Source organism: Mustelus asterias, chromosome X, assembly GCF_964213995.1.
Source record: "Mustelus asterias chromosome X, sMusAst1.hap1.1, whole genome shotgun sequence".
Classification (NCBI taxonomy): Eukaryota; Metazoa; Chordata; class Chondrichthyes; order Carcharhiniformes; family Triakidae; genus Mustelus; species Mustelus asterias.
In genome coordinates, this window is record NC_135834.1 from 14,152,215 (window position 1) to 14,176,544 (window position 24,330).

Consider the following 24,330-nt stretch of genomic DNA (forward strand, 5'->3'; position numbering starts at 1 on the left):
CTCCAAAAGCTCGTGATACCAAATAAACCTGTTGGACTTTAACCTGGTGTTGTGAGACTTCTTACTGTGCCCACCCCAGTCCAATGCCGGCATCTCCACATCATCACATTTTAAAGGAATGGATTTAAATAAAGGTATATAACCTAGTTAAATGTAGTAAATATTGAAAATGTAAATCAAATATTGATTTTTAAAAGAGAAATAAATAAAGTGATGGTAGACATCACAGTGCTGTCAATGGCAGCAAGAGGAACACAGATTGCAACATCTCTCCCTTAAATTGGACGGCCAAAAGTTAGGTTATTAAAATAAGATTGTGTTTCCATTTTCATATTTAAAATAGCGGGAACATTTGATTTACTAAATATTCATTTTTTAAAAGTCAGTACACCCTCTATCCAGACACAATCGAAACCCTTGTTCAGGCATCAGACCTTTGACAAAAATAAATAATTCTAATTGCAAAAGTATTTAATGTATTGTGTGCTGCGTTTCCTAAAATGAAAAAAATCACATTTTAAATCCAAATGAGTGCTTTCCATTTGGCAGATAATGTTTGCCATTTACCTAGTGGCTTTTCCCCTTATTGTCCAAGACGCTTGTGTTGCGCCTTTTTCAGTTGGAGTCCTTCTTGACTGGGAGGACCGAGTTTGAAGCTCTTTGTCGTGAAGTTACCCTTGACTGGGAGGACCTGTGTTGAGCCTCTTTGTGTCGGAGCTTGTGAGGGAAGGAGCTGTGCTGTGCTGTATAGGTAAACCCATCCCTGGTTTGTGAGTTTTAATACATGTTACAGTTTCGGATTCATTGAGATGATTCCAATATTTGACTTGTGTACACGCTGTATGGAGAAGATTCATGTTTGTTGGCGGGTCGGGGTCATTTTTATTTGTAGCAGGAAGTCGAGGCCTAAAGGCGCCATTACAGCCTGAAACCCAGCGAGCGCGTTTGAGAGACCCCGGTTCAAGGGCTGTAATTTGGAGGGGCTGGGGTTGCCCAGTCACTTTGTCGAATGATTTAACCGTGAAATCAAATTCTCAAAATAAATTATTTTATTTGTGTTTATTTTCTGAAAGGCCCAATTCGTATCATATTTTAGAGCAATAGATCCTGACGAGGTTCGGGGGAAGGAAGCCGGGTCATTAGAGGCTTATCGTTGATAGCAAAAGTCTACCGAACTTGCTTTTAAAATTTTAGATGACATTTATTTAACAGCTGATCTCCTTTGGCGTTGCTCATGACGTTTTAAAGTGCCTGAGTGTGACTGATTTTCGCTTCTCGTACGTTTTGTCTACTTTCTATGCCTTTCGCTTTGCCCTCTTTCTTTGTATGTTGGTCACACAATTACATTGCCTCTGGTCCTTGATCTCTTTGTCTACTTTCTATGCTTTTTGCTTTGCCCGCTTTCTTTCTTTGTATGTTTGTCTCACAATTGCCTCTGTCCCTTGGTCTCTAATTATATTTTTAAAATTTTTACTCCATCCTTTAAGTTACAAAGCCAGTGCTCAGAATGGACCAGGCAAACCCAGATCTATTCCTCGCTTGCTTCAAAATCCAATTGTGGTACCATGGTTAGCACTGCTCCCTCACAGCGCCAGGGACATTCAGGCCTGGGGTGACAGTGTGGAGTTTTCACGTTCTCCCTGTGTCTGTGTGGGTTTCCTCTGGATGCTTTGTTTCCTCCCACAGTTCCAAAAATGTGCGGGTTGGCTGGATTGGCCATGGTGGATTGCCCCTTAGTGTCGCAAGATCTGTAGATTCAGGAGGTTAGTGGGGTAAATGTGGGCCTGGGTAAGACGCTCTGTTGGAGAGTCGGTTCAGACTGGATGGCCTGAATGGCCCTTTTCTGCACTGTATGGATTCTATGTTTCTAATTGAATCCAATTTATGGACCCCACAGGAGAGAGAAACAAGATCCAAGCTGACACGATTAGGCATTGCACCCCATCTTGAGTTCGATCTGACACTTTATCTTGGCCCAAAGGATGAGAAGCTTGGCTTTAAAAATAAAGGATTTCATATTTTTGAGTTGGGGCACCTTCTCTTGTGTTTTTTGCCTTGTTAAAAGCCCCTCACCTTGGTTTGGTGTTCTTGCTGCCCAGATCTGAGCTCTAGCTTCTCTCTCTCTCATGGAGGTGAATTACATGCTTAAACCTGCAATTGACCATGTCATCCATGCACTCTCGGCCTTTTGGCCGAGATCAAGTGTAGTATCAACATGCTGTGCTTGGTTGAAGTCATTAGGTTACATTTTAGCTTCATTTGAAGCAATTTTTAAAAGCAGCCTTTTGGCGAAGATGCAAATGAGATCAAGCCTTGGAGGAGGAGCTATGTCTACTCCAATCAGCTTGGATCGTGTAGATCAAGCCCACGACAGGAGGTGAGAGCCCTGTCTTGCCAGCTTGGATCGGGAATGTCTCAAGTTGTTGAGACTCTGAATTGGACTTGATTTGATTGAATTGGAATAAAAACAAACCAAAAAAAATCCATGCACTATCCTGGCACAGTTTCTAGCATGTGCTATGATCCCAGTGTTTTCTCTCAACAATAGGAACCAAGGTAAAATAAAACTTAAATACATGTAAAACTAACCATGTTGCAGATTTGAATTAATCAGTTTGGTGAATTTCATTAATTGGGCTTGTTTGCAGACCTTTGAGGTGGCTTTAAAGTTTAAGTTTTTTTAGGTGGAGGGCATTAATTGTCATGGTCTAAAACAGTAAATATACACAGACTACTGTGTACCAATAGAATGGATAAATAATTGCATGTAGTTATTAAAAGGTAATTTTCAGATTTAAATCTGGGTTTAGTTTTAAATCATTGGTCTAGGCTGATTACAATGGTTATTTTGTGGCAAACCCATTTTCAGCTGCATTCATAAAATTGCATCAGGTTACCACTCAAATATATCAAGGCATACTATTGATGCAGCAAAATAACTTCCTAAAATGCTGCCCAATTGCATTGCTTGCAGAAGATTTTGTTTGCTAATGTGCAAATGAATTTGAGCAGAAACTTAAGCAAAAAATTTAATTCTGAAAACCAGTGCTATTTGTGTCTGGATCACTGTCCCAAAGCAGAAACTATGCTCCACTCTTTCTGCCCCCCTCATCCCGTCAAACAGGATGTTTCTCTTAACCTTGTGGTGTAGCCCACAAAATATTTAACTTGCTCCATTGATGACATGAATATGAAAGTGTTGCCAAAAGAGTAAAAACATTCTGTTTCAAGAGCATTTGTTCCAAACCACCTAACTTGAGTTATAGTCATTCCACAGCTTGCAACTTTTTTGGTTGCCCGATTATTTGAGAGTAATAATGAATACAGTACAAAATATAAAGACTTAAAGTTGTTCCTGTTCGTATTCTCCCACACTTGCCAGTTTCATTTGTGGTTTAATCTGTGTTCAGGTGGCTTGCAGAATTTGCTGAATATGGTCGTGGGAGATCAGCTATGCTATTTTTGATTTCGGAATTGTTTCAGAAAAAGTTGGGAGTTCACACTGTCTCTTTTTTTTACACAATAAAAGCCAACTGTTACTTTGCAGATTTGAATGGTTTCCTGGGAGGTTTATTATCTGCAGGAATTCGCCATCAATACATAGGAGTGGAAGAGAGTTCAGGGCTTAGAAACAGCAAATCCTGGCACACACTGGCTGATGTTGAAGCACCTTCTAGAAGCTGTTGCACAATGGGAGTTGTGTTTTTTTTACTGCAAGTGATGTCTCTCAATGTGAGGTTAAGTCTCAGGCTTTTTACGTGTTGGACCACAAATGGAAAATATTAGTAGAGGCAGTTTGAATATACAAGGTACAATTGTAGTATAGGCAAGTTTAATCACTATTATATCATAGAATTCCTCCAGTGCAGAGTTTGCATCAACTCTGACAGAGTATTTTACCCAGGTCCTCTCCCTGGCCCTATCCACAACATGACACACACTTACCATGGCCGAACCATCTAACCTACACAGCTTGGGACACTTAGGGGCAATTTACCATGGCCAGTCCACCTAACCTGCACATCTTCAGAGCACCCAGAGGAAACCCATGCAGACACGGGGAGAACGTGCAGACTTCACACACACACTCACCCAAGGCTAGAATTTAACCTGGGTCCCTGGTGCGGTGATGCAGTAGTGCTAACCACTCTGCTACTGTGCCGTCCTGATGTTTGGTTTAAGATTTTCCTGTTTGTATATTTATTTCAGTGGTTTGCTGTTGTATGAAGATGAAAGCTGAAGCAATTGGGTGTAAGTGTGATGCAAGATTTTAAAATGGCATACTGATGTCTTGGGTGTGATGGATGAAAGGTGTGCTTGCGTGGTGTTCCACATGGGGAATCAAAACCAAATGTAATCTTCAGATAAAGTTACGTTAGAGCAATGGAAATAATTGGGCTAGTGCATGCAGCTGTTACTCTGTCCCCATTTTAAAGTCACATTGGGTTCTTACTGAAGGGAATTGACGGAGATGGGGATAAAGCAGGAAAATGAAGTTGAAGTGGATCAGCCATCATCTTATTGGATGAAGGAGCAGGCTTAAGGGACCCGATAGCGACCTGCAGCTCTTTTTTCATAAATTCTTATCATAAATCCCTGTGCATATTTATACCAAAAACTATCTTGCCACACTAATTACACCCATAGAACCATAGAAAATTACAGCTCAGAAACAGGCCTTTTGGCCCTTCTTGTCTGTGCCGAACCATTTTATGCCTAGTCCCACTGACCTGCACTTGGACCATATCCCTCCACACCCCTCTCATCCATGAACCCGTCCAAGTTTTTCTTAAATGTTAAATGTTTACCACTTTATCCGGCAGCTCATTCCACACTCCCACCACTCTCTGCGTGAAGAAGCCCCCCCTAATATTCCCTTTAAACTTTTCTCCTTTCACCCTTAACCCATGCCCTCTGGTTTTTTTCTCCCCTAGCCTCAGCGGAAAAAGCCTGCTCGCATTCACTCTATCTATACCCATCAAAATCTTATACACCTCTATCAAATCTCCCCTCAATCTTCTACGTTCCAGGGAATAAAGTCCCAACCTATTCAATCTCTCTCTGTAACTCAGCTTCTCAAGTCCCGGCAACATCCTTGTGAACCTTCTCTGCACTCTTTCAATCTTATTTACATCCTTCCTGTAACTAGGTGACCAAAACTGTACACAATACTCCAAATTCGGCCTCACCAATGCCTTATACAACCTTACCATAACACTCCAACTTTTATACTCGATACTCTGATTTATAAAGGCCAATGTACCAAAGGCACTCTTTACGACCCTATCCACCTGTGACATCACTTTTAGGGAACTCTGTACCTGTATTCCCAGATCCCTCTGTTCAACTGCACTCTTCAGAGTCCTACCATTTACCCTGTACGTTCTTCTTTGGTTTGTCCTTCCAAAGTGCAATATCTCACACTTGTCTGCGTTAAATTCCATTTGCCATTTTTCAGCCCATTTTTCTAGTTGGTCCAAATCCCTCTGCAAGCTTTGAAAACCTTCCTCACTGTCCACTACACCTCCAATCTTTGTATCATCAGCAAACTTGCTGATCCAATTGACCACATTATCATCCAGATCATTGATATAGATGACAAACAACAATGGACCCAACACCGATCCCTGCGGCACACCACTAGTCACAGGCCTCCACTCAGAGAAGCAATCCTCCACAACCACTCTCTGGCTTCTTCCATTGAGCCAGTGTCTTATCCAATTTACTACCTCCCCATGTATACCCAGCGACTGAACCTTCCTAACTAACCTCCCATGAGGGACCTTGTCAAAGGCCTTGCTGAAATCCAGGTAGACAACATCCACCGCCTTCCCTTCATCCACTTTCCTGGTAACCTCCTCGAAAAACTCTAATAGATTGGTCAAACATGACCTACCACGCACAAAGCCATGTTGACTCTCCCTAATAAGTCCCTGTCTATCCAAATATTTGTAGATCCTATCCCTTATCACACCTTCCAATAACTTGCCCACCACCAACGTCAAACTTACTGGCCGATAATTTCCCGGATTTCTTTTGGAACCTTTTTTAAACAACGGAACAACATGAGCCACCCTCCAATCATCCGGCACCTCCCCCGTGAATACTGACATTTTAAATATGTCTGCCAGGGCCCCTGCAAGTTCAACACTAGCTTCCCTCAAGGTCCGTGGGAATACCCTGTCCGGTCCTGGGGATTTATCCACTCTGATTTGCCTCAAGACAGCGAGCACCTCCTCCCCTTTAATCTGTAAAGGTTCCATGGCCTCCCTACCAGTTTGCCCTATTTCCGTAGACTCCATGCCCGTTTCCTCAGTAAATACAGATGCAAAAAAACCATTTAGTATCTCCCCCATCTCTTTTGGTTCCATACACAGTGTACCACTCTAGTCTTCAAGAGGACCAATTTTATCCCTCACTATCCTTTTGCTCCTAACATACCTATAGAAGCTCTTTGGATTTTCCTTCACTCTGTCTGCCAAAGCAACCTCATGTCTTCTTTTAGCCCTCCTGATTTCCCTCTTAAGTAGCTTCTTGCACTTTTTATACTCCTCGAGCATCTGATCTGTTCCTTGCTGCCTGTACATTTCATACAACTCTCTCTTCCTCTTAATCAGTGTTACAATCTCCCTCGAGAACCAAGGTTCCTTATTCCTATTTACTTTGCCTTTAATCCTGACAGGAACATACAAACTCTGCACTCTCAAAATTTCTCCTTTGAAGGCCTCCCACTTTCCATTTACATCCTTACCAGAGAACAGCCTGTGCCAATCTACACTTCCCAGATCCCTTCTCATTTAATCAAATTTGGCCTTTTTCCAGTTCAGAACTTCAACCCGAGGACCAGATCTATCCTTATCCACGATCAGGTTGAAACTAATGGCATTATGATCACTGGATCACTTGTCATCACAAGTTGTGCCGAACATATCCCTACCTTTTAGGCCTACCTATAACCCTCCATCCTATTAAGTCCCATGTACTCATCCAGGAGTCTCTTAAAAGACCCTATTGAGTTTGCCTCCACCACTGACAGCAGCCGATTCCACTCGCCCACCACCCTCTGTGTGAAAAACTTACCCCTAACATCTCCCCTGTACCTACCCCCCAGCACCTTAAACCTGTGTCCTCTCGTAGCAGCCATTTCCACCCTGGGAAAAAGCCTCTGAGAGTCCACCCGATCTATGCCTCTCAACATCTTATATACCTCTATTAGGTCTCTCATCCTACATCTCTCCAAGGAGAAAAGACCGATCTCCCTCAGCCTGTCCTCATAAGGCATGCCACTCAATCCAGGCAACATCCTTGTAAATCTCCTCTGCACCCTTTCAATCTTTTCCACATCCTTCCTGTAATGAGGCGACCAGAACTGAGCACAGTACTCCAAGTGGGGTCTGACGAGGGTCTTGTATAGCTGCATCATTATCCCCGCACTCATAAACTCAATCCCTCGATTGATAAAGGCCAGCACACCATACGCCGCCTTAACCAGCTCCTCCACCTGCGGGGCCGATTTTAGAGTCCTATGGACCCAGACCCCAAGGTCCTTCTGATCCTCTACAGTACTAAGAGTCTTTCCCTTTATATTGTACTCCTTCATCCCATTTGACCTGCCAAAATGGACCACTACGCGTTTATCTGGGTTGAAGTCCATCTGCCACTTCTCCGCCCAGTCTTGCATCCTATCTATGTCCCTCTGTAACTTCTGACATCCCTCCAGACTATCCACAACCCCACCAACCTTCGTGTCGTCAGCAAACTTACCAACCCATCCCTCCGCTTCCTCATCCAGGTCATTTATGAAAATGACAAACAGCAAGGGTCCCAGAACAGATCCCGGGCACACCACTGGTGACCGACCTCCATTTAGAAAAAGACCCATCTATACCCACTCTCTGCCTCCTCTGGGCAAGCCAGTTCTGGATCTACAGGGCAGCAGCCCCTTGGATCCCATGCCCTCACTTTTTCTAGAAGCCTTGCACCTTATCGAACGCTTTGCTAAAATCCATATAAACCACATCTACCGCTTTCCCTTCGTCAATGTGTTTAGTCACATTTTCGAATAACTCCACCAGGCTCGTAAGGCACGATCTGCCTTTGACAAAGCCATGCTGAGTATTCTTGAGCATACTAAACCTCTCTAAATGCTCATAAATCTTGTCCCTCAGGATCTTCTCCATCAGCTTACCAACCACTGAGGTTACTCACCGGTCGGTAATTTCCTGGGCTATCCCTATTCCCCTTCTTGAAAATAGGAACCACATCCGCAATCCTCCGGCACCTCTCCCGTCTCCATCGACGACGCAAAGATCATCGCCAGAGGCTCTGCAATCTCTTCCCTCGCCTCCCACAGTAACCTGGGGTACATCCCATCCGGACCCGGCGACTTATCTATCTTGATGCCATTCAAAGATTCCAGCACAACCCCTTTGTTAAAGTCCACATACTCAATCTTTTCAGTCCACCGCAAGCCCGCAGTACATCCACCCAGGTCCTTTTCCTCTGTGAAAACTGAGGCAAAATACTCATTAAGCACCTCTGCCATTTCTACTGGTTCCGTACAGATTTTCCCGCCTTCACCTTTTATAGGCCCTATTCCACCTTCCATCTATGAGAAGATAGTTTAGCAGCCCGTGTGAAAGGTGGCACACTCTGACTGTGCGGCACTCCCTCAGTACAGCACTAGAGTGCCAGTCCGGATTACACAGTCAAATCTTTAGCGTGGGACTCAAACCTACGACCTTCCAATTCGGGCAAGATGGGCACCACCTCAAAAGCGTACACCCAAAATGGCCCCAGCTCTGTCTCATCGCAATGTTTCGCTTCAGAAAAATGCTGGAAACACTCAGTGCCATTTTTCTTTAAAGTTTATTTATTAGGCTGACAACACTGCAATGAAACTACTGTGAAAATCCCCCAGTCGTCACACTCCTGTTCGAGTACAGAGGGAGAATTTAGCATGGCCAATGCACCTAACCAGCACGTCTCTCGGACTGTGGGAGGAAACCGGAGCACCCGGAGGAAACCCACACAGACACGGGGAGAACGTGCAAACTCCACACAGACAGTGACCCAAGCCGGGAATCGAATCCGGGTCCCTGGCGCTGGGAGGCAGCAGTGCTAGCCACTGTGCCGCCCACATCTGTGGCGAGAAAGGGAATTGACATCTCAGGAAGGTGATCCCGTTAATTCTGTCCCTTCACAGATGCTGCCTGACGGCCCGAGTATTTGCAGCAGTTTCTCTTTGCCCTCCAGGTTGCCACCACCCGCAGTATTTTGCTTCTGTTCCTCTGCTTACCTGAGCTGGCATCTTCCTTCTCCTCCAGTCGGAACAAGGTGAAATTTGACCCTGACATTTCTTTCAATTGCCTCCACACCAGCGGCTCTGATCAAAGCTGAAATATAGTCCGAGCACACACAACCTCTTCTGCCGAATCTTCATTCCGGCCCGTTCTTGCACACTATGCCCACTTTGACTATCTCGGACATACAGTATGTAACCAGATTGCCACAGGAAATGGAAGTTATTTACTGAAGGAAATTCAAGGTTGAAACACCTCTATCATAGAATTCCTACAGTGCAGGAGGAGGCCACTCAGCCCATTGAGTCCGCACCGACCACAATCCCACCCAGGCTCCATCCCCCTATGCATTTACCCTAGCTAGTCCCCCGACACTAAGGGGCAATTTAGCATGGCCAATCCACCCAACCCGCACATCCCCGGAGCGTGGGAGGAAACTGGAGCACCCGGAGGAAATCCACGCAGACACGGGGAGAAGGTGCAAACTCCACACAGACAGCGACCCAAGCCAGGAACCGAACCCGGGTCCCGAGGCAGCAGTGCTAACCACCGTGCCACCGCGCAGATACAGGGAGAGCGTGCGGGCTCCACACAGACAGTGACCCAGACCGGGAGTCGAACCCGGGTCCCTGGCACTGTGAGGCGGCAGTGCTGGCCACTGCCACCGCGCCGCCCCATCTGGAGGTTACTTTTGAAGTGCCGCTTGCTAATTTTTTACCCAGCTCCCGAAATTCAGACCACAGGATCACATCCCTCTTTCTACAGATGTCGCTGGTACTGATGTGAATGCTGATTGGAGACCTGGATGTGCTGAGGCGTTGCCTGCACTCCCTGCCTGTCTCCTCTTGACTGACTGGTGGGCTGTCTGTCCCTGCCTACACTTAGGCTGCAGGGTGACCACACCTATAATCGTGCTGTCTTCAAAATAGTAACACTGGGTCTTCCGCATCCACCTGTGAGGACTGGCAAGGCCTCGCTTAAACATTTCACCTGTGCTTCTCCACTGCGGCACTCCCTCGGTACGACCTGGAGTGTCAGCCTTGACTATTGTGCCATAGTCCTGGAGTGGGGCTTGAACCCACAACCTTTTGACTCTGGGTGGGAGTGTTGCCAATAGCTGACACAATGCGAGTCCTGCTCCATCCATTATGTGGTGGTGGGGTAGGCTTGATGGGCCAGCAAGTCTTTCCTCTGTCAATTCTGTATTCCTATCAGGAGATATTAGCCATGCCATTAGTGTCGCTTTGAGTTTATTCTAATCCTATTTTCCAACACTTGTTCTGTAGCCTTGTATGTCATGCCATTCAAGTGCTTGTTCAAATAATTCTTAAATTTTGTGTGGGTTCCCGTCTCTACCGCCCTCAGGCAGAGAGTTCCAGATTCCCACCACCCTCTGGGTGAATAGATTTTTCCTCTCATCTCCTATAAACCTCCTGGCCCTTAACTTAAATCTATGCCCATGATTTTATACACCTCAATCCGGTCCCCTTTCAACCTTCCCTGCTCCAAGGTAAATGATCCCAGCCTATCCAGTCTCTCTTGATAGTTGAAACATTCCAGCCCAAGCAACATCCTCGTGAATCTCCTCTGCACCCTCTAGTGCAATCAATTCCTTCCTATAGCGTGGTGACCAGAACTGCACACAATACTCTAGCTGTGGCTTAACCAGCATTTTATACAACTCCATTATACACTAATAAAGAAAAGTATCCAATATGCCACCTTATCTACCTGTCTTGCTGTCTTCAGAGATCTATGGACATGCACACCAAGGCCATTCTGATCCTCAGACCATTCATTGTATATCCCCTTGCCTTTGTTAGTCCTCCCAAAATGCATTGTCTTATACTTTTCAGGGTTAAATTCCATTTGTCACTGTTCTGCCAATCTAACCTGCCTGTCTACACCGTCCTGTCATCTAACATTTTGCTCCTCACTATTTACCACACCACCAATTTTTGTGTCATTCGTGAACTTGTACCTCCGACATTCATGTTCAGATCATTAATGTACACTACAAACAACCAAGGGATCCAGCACCGATCCCTGCAGAACACCACTGGACACGGGCTTCCAGTCGCAAAAACAACCTTCGACCATCACACTCTGCCTTCATAGAAATCATAGAAACCCGACAGTACAGAAAGAGGCCATTCGGCCCATCGAGTCTGCACCGACCACAATCCCACCCAGGCCCTACCCCCATATCCCTACATATTTACCCACTAATCCCTCTAACCTACGCATCTCAGGACACTAAGGGCAATTTTTAGCATGGCCAATCAACCTAACCCGCACATCTTTGGACTTATAACTAAGCCAATTTTGGCTATTTTTCCCTACAAGTCCCTCAAAACTTTTTGTTCCCTACTAAGTATGTTCAGCTGTTTATTCAAAAACCCTCTTTCTAAAAGTTGGAAATGGTCTATCTCTGCTAACAAGTGTTCATCTGTATTCACAATTCTAATTAATGATGCAGCAAACCAGTGAGCATCTCCAGCAAGAAAAATGCCAACTATCTTTCCTAACTGATGGCATCTCCTCTGCCGCAGTCTTCCACTAACAATGACTTTGTAGTGACCATTGGCCAGAATCCTAACTAAACCAGCTATATCGATGCACTAAATAGTAGAGCAGGGCAGAGTTGGGGTGCTGTTTTGAGAAGTGTCTCACCTTCTGAGTCCTCAAAAGCTGCCCATCTATAAGGCTCAAATCAGGACTGATGAAGTATTCATCACTCACCTAGATGGTGGACCTCAACAGTTCTGAAAACGCCTAACATCAACGGGTGTTGATCAATGCCCTTGCCACTGGACAAGTTCTTCCGTATGATGCACTGCAGCAGCTCACGAAGCTTGCTTTGACAGCACCCTGCAACTTCTGTCACCAAGAAGTACCTGAACAGCAATATGGTAATGCCATCATTGCCCAGCCCCATTCTCGTTCATGCATCATCCTGACTTGGCATATATTGTAAAAGCTCTGTTGGTCACTATGACTCTGCACCAATTTTTACAGATGCACCATAAAAAGCATCCTTTCCGGATACATCACAACTTGGTATGGCTCCTGCTCCGACCAAGACCTCAAGAAACTACAAAAGGTTGTGAACTTAGCCCAGTCCATCATGCAAACCAGCCTCCCACCCATCGGCTTCATGTACACTTGCTGCTGCCTTGGGAAAGCAGCTAGCATAATCAAGGACCCCACACACCCTGGATATGCTCTCTTCCACCTCCTTCTGTCTGAGAACATGTACCATCCGACTCAAGAACAACTTCCCTGCTGCCATCAGACTTTTGAATGACCCTATCACATATTAAGTTGACCTTTCTCTTCACCCTATCGGTAACTGCAACACATTCTGCACCCTATCCTTTCCTTCTCCCCTATGTACTCTATGAATGATATGCTTTGTCTGTATAGCCCACAAGAAACAATACTTTTCACTGTATCCCAATACATGTGACAAATCAATTCAAAGAAAATGGATCACAAAAGCCTGATGGCAACTAGGCGTTGGGCTGATAGGCAATAAATGTGACCATAACAGCATTGTCCACATTCCAAGAAATAATTGAAGAGAATTAAATGTGTTCCATCTCAATTCAAAGTTTTTATATGTTTGGCTCGTACGTAAAATTTCTTATTTCTCTAAAATAGCATGATCCCTGATTCACTGAGATAAAAGCAAATGCTCGGGAGTGAGTGGACAACAAGGTGAGGGCTAATCAAGCTTTGAGGGACTCCTGCTCAGTGCTGCCTGCTTTGATTTCCTTCCCCATAACCCCTCCCCTATCACCTTGCATGCGTGTGCGTAGAATGGAATGCAAGGGGAATCGATAAACTAAAACAGTTCAATGGCTAAAATGTAAAAAATTTTGACCAATGTAAATGTGTAGCATTTTTCACTCTAGCACCCTTCCTTACAAATGCATAACTTTTGACTGAGCAACACCATTGGAGATCTGCGAGAGTAGGATTGAACATCTCTGACTAATTTAATGAAGCTTTAACAGCAGTAGTTTGTCAAATAAGCTCACCTCATCCCTCATAAAATGTGGGATCGGCTTCTTAATAGCAATAAGAATGCAGTGACAGATAAATGATTTGTGGGTCAATTTGGGATGGATTCCAAGCAAGATCCTCCAAGATCCAGTTGAGTATCTTTCTGTTGGAAATCTTATGTGGGTAAGTGACAACTGTGTTATTTAAAATGTTTGTTTTCTTTTTGCTTTGCACGGTGACGAACTTGTCCCAAAACAGAGGGAACTAATGTTTGCGTGTGAAAGCCATTCTTAGCTGAAATGGGTTCATTTTTCTGCCTGTTGCATTGTTTGTGATAGGAGTATATACTTAAATGTGTCAGTGAATTATGACATACACTGTTCGTTCAGAGCCGTGCCAAATGTCAAGCAGGGAGTGATGCAACTTAATTTGGCCACTAGATGGAGTCAGTATACTAATTGGTGTGTGTTTTTGGTGCACTGTTGTATTTCACACAGCTTATTTAAAATGGCCTCCTGTTCAATTGATTTCCCTCCGTGGTCATTTGAAGTTCTTCAAAGTGGCTGGTAATTGCTATTATGGTTTTATTTTCAATAAATTTAAGAATGACAGCATTATGTAAAATAAGTTGCATTTCTGCTGTTTACATAGATTAAAAACAGCTGGCCTCAGCGCATAACGACATGTTTCTGTTGTTTGCATAGATTAGAAACAACCACTCAGCGCATAAAGACGCATAAAAGCCTTAATTAGTCAAATTAAATATGCTAAGCACGTGTTTTTTGCGACTTGACAGGACAATGTGATGGCGGCAAACTTTCTGCAAGTTTTAACAAAAATGCATATATTTCACCTACAGTCCTTGCTGTTTTTATGAAGATGTCTGATTTTTCTGACTCTATATTTTTATGCTCATTTAAATGTTTAATTTTGAATGGTTCATATCCAGGCTTTTGTTTAAAGCCATGAGTCTCTTGAATTCTATTCCACTGTAATTCTGCCTCAATATTGATCATATTATTGATGTTTCCATGTTGCAGGGGAACAAACAGAATTGTCCTCAGCTAATTTAGCTAGGTTCTTTTATTGATTTATTGCCTTCATAAGCGGTGAAAAAGGTAACATTTCCACTTGCCTTCTGGGTTTTTTTTCCCCACAGCCCTGTTAGTGTTGGGATGTGTTTTATTAATTATACTCAAAAATGTTCTATCCATGAATTTTCTTTTGTTGAAGGGTTTCATCATTAGTATAGCCTAGAATGGTTACAGGGTGCTAAAATGGAAAGGGTTTCCGGTGGTCTGACAGGTTATGCATCAGAGTGGTATGTTACCAGCTTAATATCCCCATGGCATCACAAAGCACGTATCAGATTGCTGCTATGTTTCTAAGGGAGGTGTGGTGAAAGTTCTAATTCTCTCCAGTGCGCAAGTCACTATAGCCTTCCAGTGACTGATTAAAGATTGCACTGGTGTTCTTTCCTTGTAGCTCGGTGTTTAAATGCACTGCTTGATTTTTGTATTGAGCCTGATAGACCAATAATCTTCTAAGTTCAAACCCTGACCCTGTTGTTTTTTGCTGAAATTTGAATGGTGCATGTGGGTAGACTACACATGTCTGATTTTTAAAAAAACTCCATATCAATAGAAATAAACTGGGGCACTCCCGTGATGGCTCAGCTCATTTAGAACATGAGTAATTGAGCTATATAAGTTAAGTCCCAATTTTGATCACTGATCTAGGAACATAAGACTCTAGGAGTAGGCCATTCAGCCCTTTGTGCCTGCTTCCCCCCCATTCAGTAAGATCATGGCTGATCTGATTGTGGTCTCAACTCCACTTTCCTGCCTGCCCCTTGAATCTCTTATCTAGCAAAAATCTATCTAACTCGGCCTCGAATGAATTCAATGATTTAGCCTCCACTTCTTTCTAGGGAAGAGAATTCCATGTACTGATGACCCTGTGAGAGAAAACAATTCTCCTGATCTCTGTTGTAAAAGGAAGACCTCTTATTCTTAAACTGTGTCCCATGGTTTGAGTTTCCCCAACAAGAGGAAATGTCCTCCTGGTATCCACCCTATCCAGTCCCCTCAGGATCTTGTATGTTTCAATAAGATCACATTCTTTTAAACTGCAATGAGTTTAGGTGAACCTTTCTTCACAAGATGAGTCCTATATGAGACATGGGAACCTTCTCTGTACTGCCAGCACAATTATATATTTTTTTCCAAATAAGGAGACCCAAACTGTACACAGTATTCCAGATGTTGTGAGTTAGCTGATCTCAGCCATGGTGGCAGTAGGGATGCTACAATTTCTCTCCTGCATTAGGGAGGAAAAAGATCAGGATGCGATCTCATGCCTGACCACTCTGTAATGAATCCATGCAGTGGTCATTGGATTAGGTTTGGCTTTGATACCTCTGCAAGGAAAGGTTGCTTGTTTGGGTCGATGCATAATGAATGTACATCTGGTAGGCACAATATCAGAAAACTGCCGAATCTGATACATTTGTGTTGCCTTTGGGAGCAGAAAGAAGAAATCAGGAGAGGGTGAAAGGCTGAAATTTCATTATTCCTTGTACATATGTCCATGATTAAATTAACAGTGTACTTTAGATTAATGTTTTAATCATTGTGAGGTGGATGAATCAGTTATTTTGTGGATGATTCCCTCTTTCTTTGTAAAGACATGACTTGTTTTTCTTTTGCAGTTCCTTGTTGAGCATCTTGACTGAGCAGCGCTGAATTAATCTATAAAACTGTCAGGTACAGATCATGTAGTCAACAGTGGCAACAACAAGGCTGCTAATAGCATTGATGACATTTGCTGAGACGTCTTGCGCAACCTCTGCATCTGCGGCAAGCGCTACAAGTTTTGCCATCCAAATGCTAATGAGTGCCCTGAACTTGACATTTTGTCTTATGACCTGCCTCAGCATAAAGGCTGAATTCCAGTCTTCCACAGCTATCAGAAGGGTGGATGCCAGAGGCCCAAATGTAAATTATTGCCTGTTAGATGTGATGGGTATAATTATGAAAATCACAGCATGGAAAGCACATACCATTGTCAAGTACATTTTTCTCTATGCTGAGCAAATATTCATGTGAAGACAGTGATTCTTGCTGAGATAGGAATATGGCATCCCAAGTTCACATCCAGTTGATTCCTAATAATTTCAAGAGGACCTTATTCTGCAAAATCTCAATGGGGAATTTCCGACAGTTGTCAAACAATGGCAGTGGGAATGCTGGTTTCCACACTGGGATGCACTTCTCCCAGTAATGTCAAGGAGTGATACTCTGGGGAAAGGGTATGACTAAGGGCTGGATTTTTTTATTACCCTTTCTTGTGCCTAATAAATATATCCCAGTTTCATTTTGATCTCAGCAGCTCACAAGTTTGTAAACTAAGCTCATGGTGAGCATATGCTCATTATTGGCTTTTGTTCACTAGACTTAAGTTGACCAATTTAGCAGTGAGCAAATGACAACATAATAAGAGTACATTGGAATGCATAATTGTGTTCACTCCATTAATTCCACTTCTAGGCAATTGGTGAAATCTTTCTTGTTATCTGTAATGATGGGTTAGTAGTTTTATTTGCTGCAAAACTAGTGACTTTTACCAGCAGCTCATTCTTCATCTTGAGCTGTTATGCAATATATTATAATGTTCTCAAATATTGTTCATAACATGAAGCTTCACATCACCATCTGATGTTTTCAATTTTTCCTGTTTTTGGAACAAATTATTTCAATATATTTTTAAATCCTCTGGAAAATATTCTCCTTGTTGGTTAGAGTCATAGAGGTCTACAGCACAGAAAAAGCCCTTCGACCCATCATGACTGCACTGGTCAAAAACAACCACATAACTATTCTATCCCATTTTCCAGCACTTGGCTCATAGCCTTCTATGGCTTGGCATCACAAGTGCACATCTAAGTAGTTCTTAAATGTTAACAGGGTCTCTGTCTCCACCACCCTTTCAGGCAGTGAGTTCTAATCTCCCAACAACTACTGGGTGAAAAGGTTTTTCTCACATCCCCTCTAAACCTCCTGCCCCTTGCCTTAACTCTATACCCCGTGGCCATTGATCTCCCCACCAAGGGGAGAGATATCTTCCTGTCTATTTTATTCATGCCCCTCATTTTTTACATTTCAATCAAGTCCGTTCCCCCCCCCCCCCCCTCGGTCTCCTTTGCTCCAAGGAAAACATCCAATCTCTCTTCATAACTAAAACTCTCCAGCCCAGATGACATCCCAGTAAATCTCCTTGGACCCTTTCCAGTGCTATCACACCCTCTCCTATAATGTGGATTTCAGAACTGCACACAATAACAGAATCGCTACAATGCAGAAGGAGGCCATTTGGCCCATTGAGTCTGTATCGACTCTCTGAAAGAGCATCTTTGCCCAGGCCCTCCCCTCCGCCCTATCCCCATAACCCCATGCATTTACCATGGCTAATCCACCTAATCTACACATCTTTGGACACTAACGGACAATTTAGCGTGGGCAATCCACCTAACCTACACATCTTTGGCATGTGAGAGGAAACCCACGCAGGCATGAAGAAAATGTGCAAACTCCACACACACGTCACCCAAGGCCAGAATCAAATCCGGGTCCCTGGTGCTGTGACGCAGCAGTGCTAACCATGGTGTCACCATGCTACACAATACTCTAGCTGTGGCCTAACGCAACAACGTTTTATATCATTCCAGTATAAACTCCCTGCCCTAAACTCTCTGTTTTGGGTAATAAAGGCAAGCACCATATACGTTAACCACTTTATATAGCTGCCCCGCTACCTTAAAGGACCAGTGTATGTGTACACTGAGGTCCTTCAGATCTTAGGTGCTTCCTAGAGCCCTGCCGTTCATCATGTATGCCCAAATGCATCACCTCACTTATACGGATTGAATTCCATTTGCCACTGATCAGCCCATCTGACCTGCCTGTCCATATCCTCCTGTAATCTAAGGCTATCCTCCTCACTAGTTATCACCCCACTAATTTTCATATCTGTTCCAGTCTAAATCATTTATATAAACCACAAACAGCAAGGGCCCCAACACTGATCTCTGTGGGACCCCACTGAACACAGGCCTCCAGTCGGAAAAACAACCCTTGACCATCACCACCTGCTGCTTGCCACTCAGTCAGTTCTAGATCCAATTTGCCACATTTCCTTGGATCCCATGGGCTCTTACCTTCACTATCAGTTTCCTATGTGGTGTAGTCCAAGTGGACTCTGTCAAATGCATTGCTGTCCTCTACACAATCAAGTTGGTCAGACATGACCTCCCCTTAAAAAAAAAACCACTCTGACTTGTTGATTAATCCCTGCCTCTCCAAATGCATATTAATTCTGTTTCTCAGAATTGCTTCCAATAGTTTCCCCACCACTGAGGTTTGACTGACTGGCCTGTCATTTCCTGGTTTATCTCTTCTTGAATAATGGCATCACATTGGCTGTCTTCCAGCACCACTTCTGTGGCCACTCAACAGCCTGGGATAGATTTCATGCGGCCCTGGAGATTAATCTACTTTTAAGCCTGCCTGACCACTCAGAACCTCCTCTCTACGTTAATTTCTTGAATTGTACCACAGTCCTTTTCCCTGATTTCTATACTCGCATTGTCCCTCTCACTAGTGAACACCAACACAATGTATTCATTTAGACCCCTACCTACGTCCTCTGGCTCCATGCACAGATCACCACTGTGATCCTTAATGGGCCCTACTCTCTCCCTTTTACCCTCAGGGTACTTGTAAAACAACAAAAGTGATTAGATTACTGATTTTGCATCTGTAACATTTATTTCTTTAAACTTTAAGAAAATGCATGAGAGGCAGAGCGCTTTTCCTCGTAATTTGAGTTAATTTCTTGAAGCAAATGGCCTGATTATCATTTGTGTTGACAGTTATAAAATGTAGATATTCTAATAACTCTCAACCATCAAACAGTGTTCCTCATTTGAATTCAGGTCCTTTCGCCGAGTGAAAAACAAATATTTTGTTGATGGTTTGCTGTGAGACATCTAGTGGTCATGAAAAGTGCTACATAAATGCAAGTCTTTTATTTTGGTAATGAGAATATTTACATTTTAGTACAACTGTGGGGAGAGACAGAATCAATCACAAAACACAGTATTTAGTGAAGGAAAACGCTGCAGGATGTGAGCGCCCCAAAACCAGAATTAACAGGTGCCTGTCGTCGTACTCAACTGCCTTTGCTGCCTGCACAGTGAACCAACTTAGAACCATAGAAAATTACAGCTCAGAAACAGGCCTTTTGGCCCTTCTTGTCTGTGCCGAACCATTTTATGCCTAGTCCCACTGACCTGCACTTGGACCATATCCCTCCACACCCCTCTCATCCATGAACCCGTCCAAGTTTTTCTTAAATGTTAAAAGTGACCCCGCATTTACCACTTTATCTGGCAGCTCATTCCACACTCCCACCACTCTCTGCGTGAAGAAGCCCCCTCTAATATTCCCTTTAAACTTTTCTCCTTTCACCCTTAACCCATGCCCTCTGGTTTTTTTCTCCCCTAGCCTCAGCGGAAAAAGCCTGCTTGCATTCACTCTATCTATACCCATCAAAATCTTATACACCTATCAAATCTCCCCTCAATCTTCTACGCTCCAGGAATAAAGTCCCAACCTATTCAATCTCTCTCTGTAACTCAGCTTCTCAAGTCCCGGCAACATCCTTGTGAACCTTCTCTGCACTCTTTCAATCTTATTTACATCCTTCCTGTAACTAGGTGACCAAAACTGTACACAATACTCCAAATTCGGCCTCACCAATGCCTTATATAACCTTACCATAACACTCCAACTTTTATACTCACTCCAACTTTTATACTCTTGTCTGTCACTCTCTGTCTCTCTTTCTCTCACTCTGCCTGAACTAATCATCTTTTACAGCTCAGTTCCTGTGATCCATCTCCCACGCCAACAAGCCTAATTTCATTAAACTTCTAATCACCCAACATTTCTTGTACAAAGCTGAGGTGTTTTGGATGCCTCCAATATAAAATAAAACCCCAAAGTGCTGTCTGAACTACTGTGTATTTACAGCATTGTGTTTTATTACCCAACTTCCCTTGCTGTGTGCAGCAGAGATGCATAGACATCACAAACCAGTCACAAAAACACACTAACTGTTCAGAGATTATTTGTGCTTGGTCATACTGGTATGTGCCTGGCATCCCTCCACCCAGCACTTGTAGGGTCATGACCGTCCCCCCCCTTTACTGGCGATGGAACCATGAATGCATCAGTGAGTCCCAGCTCACATTCAGTCTGCAGTCTGCAGTCATCGCGGTCTCGGGTTTGCCTTTCACAGTTCAACCATACCCATGGTGATACCAAAAAAAAGAATGTCCATGCTGCCTAACCTCAACTGTAGTGCTGTCAAAGGTGCAGGATCTCTGCCCAGTTCTTCGATGAACCATTGCAACATGTTGTACAAGTCCAGAGTCATCCCCATGTACTGTCAAAGCTCATGACTGCCCCTGAGTACAGCTGCACTTCATTTCTACTAACTACAAGATAACCTATTTCCAAATGCTGCATGCTATATTGCTGTGTATTCTCAGCTTTAAAAGGCAAGGGCTAAAAATTAACTACTTTAAAATGAATATATACGAAATGAAGCCCACCAGTTTTTATAGAATAATAGAGTAAGTTAGGAAATTGAATCCCCACAGCACCAGGGAAAAAAATCCCACAGCAGAATTTCCCTACATGTTTTCAACATAATATCACCAGTGATCCACAGTTTGCAACGTTTTGCATTGATCGTATCCGCCACATCCAAGAGTTTGTCTCACTTGCAAATATTTGGCTCAGATGTATTCATAAAGTGGCAGTAAATTGCAACTGTTGATCAGTAGAATCCCTAACAGCATGGATAAATGGGTGTATTGTTCAGTTAACAGTGGAATTGGTTGGGAGTTGATTGTTTAGATGTGCATAATCATATGAATGGTTCTTCCAGTACTGAATAAATCAAGAAGTTTGGGGCTGCTAAAAATTTATTGATGCAAATTCTGTCAGATTTTGAATCTAATAATGTAAATCAGGATTTTCTGATTTTGACCTCTGTTATAAACAATGGTTATACTTGGTGAAATGTTAATAGGACAAAGTGTGAGCTCCTTAGTATAATGAATATTTCTGGCAGTTATTTCAGTATTTTTTGAGTATCAATGAATCTAAATTTTTTCAGAGTATATTGCTAATTATTCTGGCCATGGATTGGAGTTTTGTGTGCAATACACATGCAATGGAAGCTGCTCTTTGTCTTGACTGAAGTGCTATCCTTGTCTGTGAAAATCAACATATAATATCACAAATTATGATAGGCCTTTTAAAATTCATGTAAAGTCGGAACAGACTTTCAAATGCACCCCATCTCTAAACACACTATTTTGCAAGTAAGAAATTGCATCAGAGAATATATATAAAGGGTCTGTACTAAAAAAAACTATCGGTGCATGAATGCCTGTAAATTAGAAATTTTACTTTGATTTCTACATCCATTACGATTTACAAGCTGGGTTATACCATCTGTTCTGATTCTTGGATTCAGGTGACAACCCACCATTGCAGTACACACTTTCAGGGGCTTGTATAATACTTGGGGCCCAGATAACTCTTTTTTACATGTTGAATTTGTATACTGAAAACATACTGAAACATTTTCCTAGTTTAATCACAGCAGTTTATCATATATACTATAGGGTCACTGTCCATTTAATTTGCCAGTAACGCACTTGCATCTGAGTCAGAACGTTGTGGATACAAGCCCAAACCTGGGAACCTGCACAAAAATGTAGGCTGACGCTTCTAGTACTGTACTGAGGGACTGCTGCACCATCATCTTTCGCATGAGATGTTAAATCAAAGCCCCATCTGCCCCCTCAGTTGGACATGAAAGCGTTTTCACTCTGGGTTTTCGCCTCTCCCTGGAGATCACATGGTCTGGAATGGGGGGGTGGGGGTGAGTTAATAGGTTGTGATGAACAAAGCATCGTAGCTGTGAGGGACAGCTCGGTGGATAGGATATTAGGATGTAGATAGGCTGGAAAATTGGGCGGGGATCCTGGATTCAGGATTCAATCCTGGACCGGGGAGCGGCGCGGGCTTGGAGGGCCGAAGGGCCTGTTCCTGTGCTGTATTGTTCTTTGTTCTTTGTATCCCCCCTCACCCCCCTGCCATGTTCTGGCTGATATTTATCCTCCAATCAGCGATTGCCAAATCATGATCTAGACCCAGCCATTGTCAAAACATGATTTAGACATTATCATTTTGCTGTTTGTGGATCTTTTCCATATGCAAATTGGTTGCTGCATTTCCAACATTACAACAGTGGCTGTACTTCAAAAGTACTTAAGTTGGATTGCACTATATAAATGTAGGTCTTTTTTTAATTTGGGTTCCTTCTGTACATTCAGTCCACCTTAAAATGTTGTCCAATATTTAGAAATGATGTGGAGATGCTGGCGTTGGACTGGGGTAAACACAGTAAGGAGTCTAACAACACCAGGTTAAAGTCCAACAGGTTTATTTGGTAGCAAACGCCAGTGGCGTTTGCTACCAAATAAACCTGTTGGACTTTAACCTGGTGTTGTTAAGACTCCTTCCAATATTTAGAAACACAGGTTCACTTTCCAGTTTCCTCTACACAACCAGTCGGCCAAGCTCAAGTGCTTACCTGCAGGGAAAGAGCACAACATCAGACTATTCTAGAACATCTCTTTACAATGGAATTAAGACGAGCGTAGGTACATTCTGCGAACAGGTAAGCTTTATGATTCTTAGCATGGGGGAGGTTGGAGCACATGTCTTGAATGCAGTTCAGGTACATAGATAGGAGCAGGAGGAGGCCATTTGGCCCTTTGAGCCTGCTCCACCATTCATTACGATCATGGCTGATCATCCAACTCTAAAGCCTAATCCTGCTTTTTCCCGATAACCTTTGATCCCATTTCCCCCAAGTGCTATATCCAGCCGCCTCTTGAATACATTCAACGCTTTGGCATCAACCACTTCCTGTGAATTCCACTGGCTCACCACTCTTTGGGTGAAGAAATGTCTCCTCATCTCCGTCCTAAATGGTCTACCCTGAATCTCAGACTGTGACCCCTGGTTCTGGACTCCCCCACCATTGAGAATATCCTTCCTGCGTCTACCCTGTTTAGTCCTGTTAGAATTTTATAAGTCTCTGAGATCCCCCCTCATTCGCCTGAACTCCAGTGAAAACAATCCTAACCTAATCAATCTCTCTTCATACATCAGTCCTGCCATCCCCGGAATCAGCCTGGTAAACCTTCACTGCATTCCCTCGAGAGCAAGAACATCCTTCCTCAGAAAAGGAGACCAGAACTGCACACACTACTCTAGGTGTGGCCTCACCAAGGCCCTGTATAATTGCAACAACACATCCCTGCTCCTGTACTCGAAACCTCTCGCAATGAAGGCCAACATACCATTTGCCTCCTTTACCACCTGCTGCACCTGCATGCTTACCTTCAGTGACTGGTGCACAAGGACACCCATACCTTGAATCTCAGTTCAGTAAGACATGTCTCATTCAAGCTTGCGTTTTATTAATATAAAATATAACTTGGGAACAACATTTTATTTTCTAGGAATACACTTCAAATTTTGTATTTTCATTCCTTATTCTTTTGCCTATCCTGTTGCTGAAAGGGAGTTTGCGTGGCCTGCTCCCTGTCGCTACCAAGTTATAACTGTCGAAAATCTGCCCCGGTTTAGGACTCTTAATGATATTTCACACACTTATTAAGGATGCTGCTTACATTTCTGTTTTTTAAGACCTAGTTTCTAGATTTTCCTGACTATTTAGGTGCAGCAGTTGTCTGGCATGATTTTTAAGCTGACTTGCTGAATCAGATCTTGTACCTGGGTTTAAGGGTACAATTTGCATTTGAAGTTGACAGATCTCTAAATTTCAAAAGTCCTTTTAGAACTTGAAATTC

The 24,330-nt window shown here is 43.3% G+C and overlaps 2 protein-coding genes across 7 annotated transcripts in view; both read left to right on the forward strand.

Annotated features, from left to right (window-relative positions):
* The window catches only part of LOC144481960 (zinc finger CCCH domain-containing protein 10-like), a 133,016-nt gene that overhangs the window by 38,221 nt on the left and 70,465 nt on the right, over positions 1–24,330 (forward strand). The gene's annotated exons all lie outside the window — the stretch shown is intronic.
* Positions 668–24,330, forward strand: part of LOC144481963 (zinc finger CCCH domain-containing protein 10-like) — a 78,216-nt gene continuing 54,553 nt past the window's right edge. Inside the window, exons 1-2 of one of the 4 annotated variants that reach the window (XM_078201165.1) lie at positions 668–751; positions 16,021–16,075. The gene's annotated coding sequence lies outside the window, so the exon portion shown is untranslated. Of the gene's footprint in view, positions 771–4,217; positions 4,252–16,020; positions 16,076–24,330 lie in introns of those variants that run through there. The other 3 variants (XM_078201166.1, XM_078201167.1, XM_078201168.1) reach the window with 3 other exon arrangements.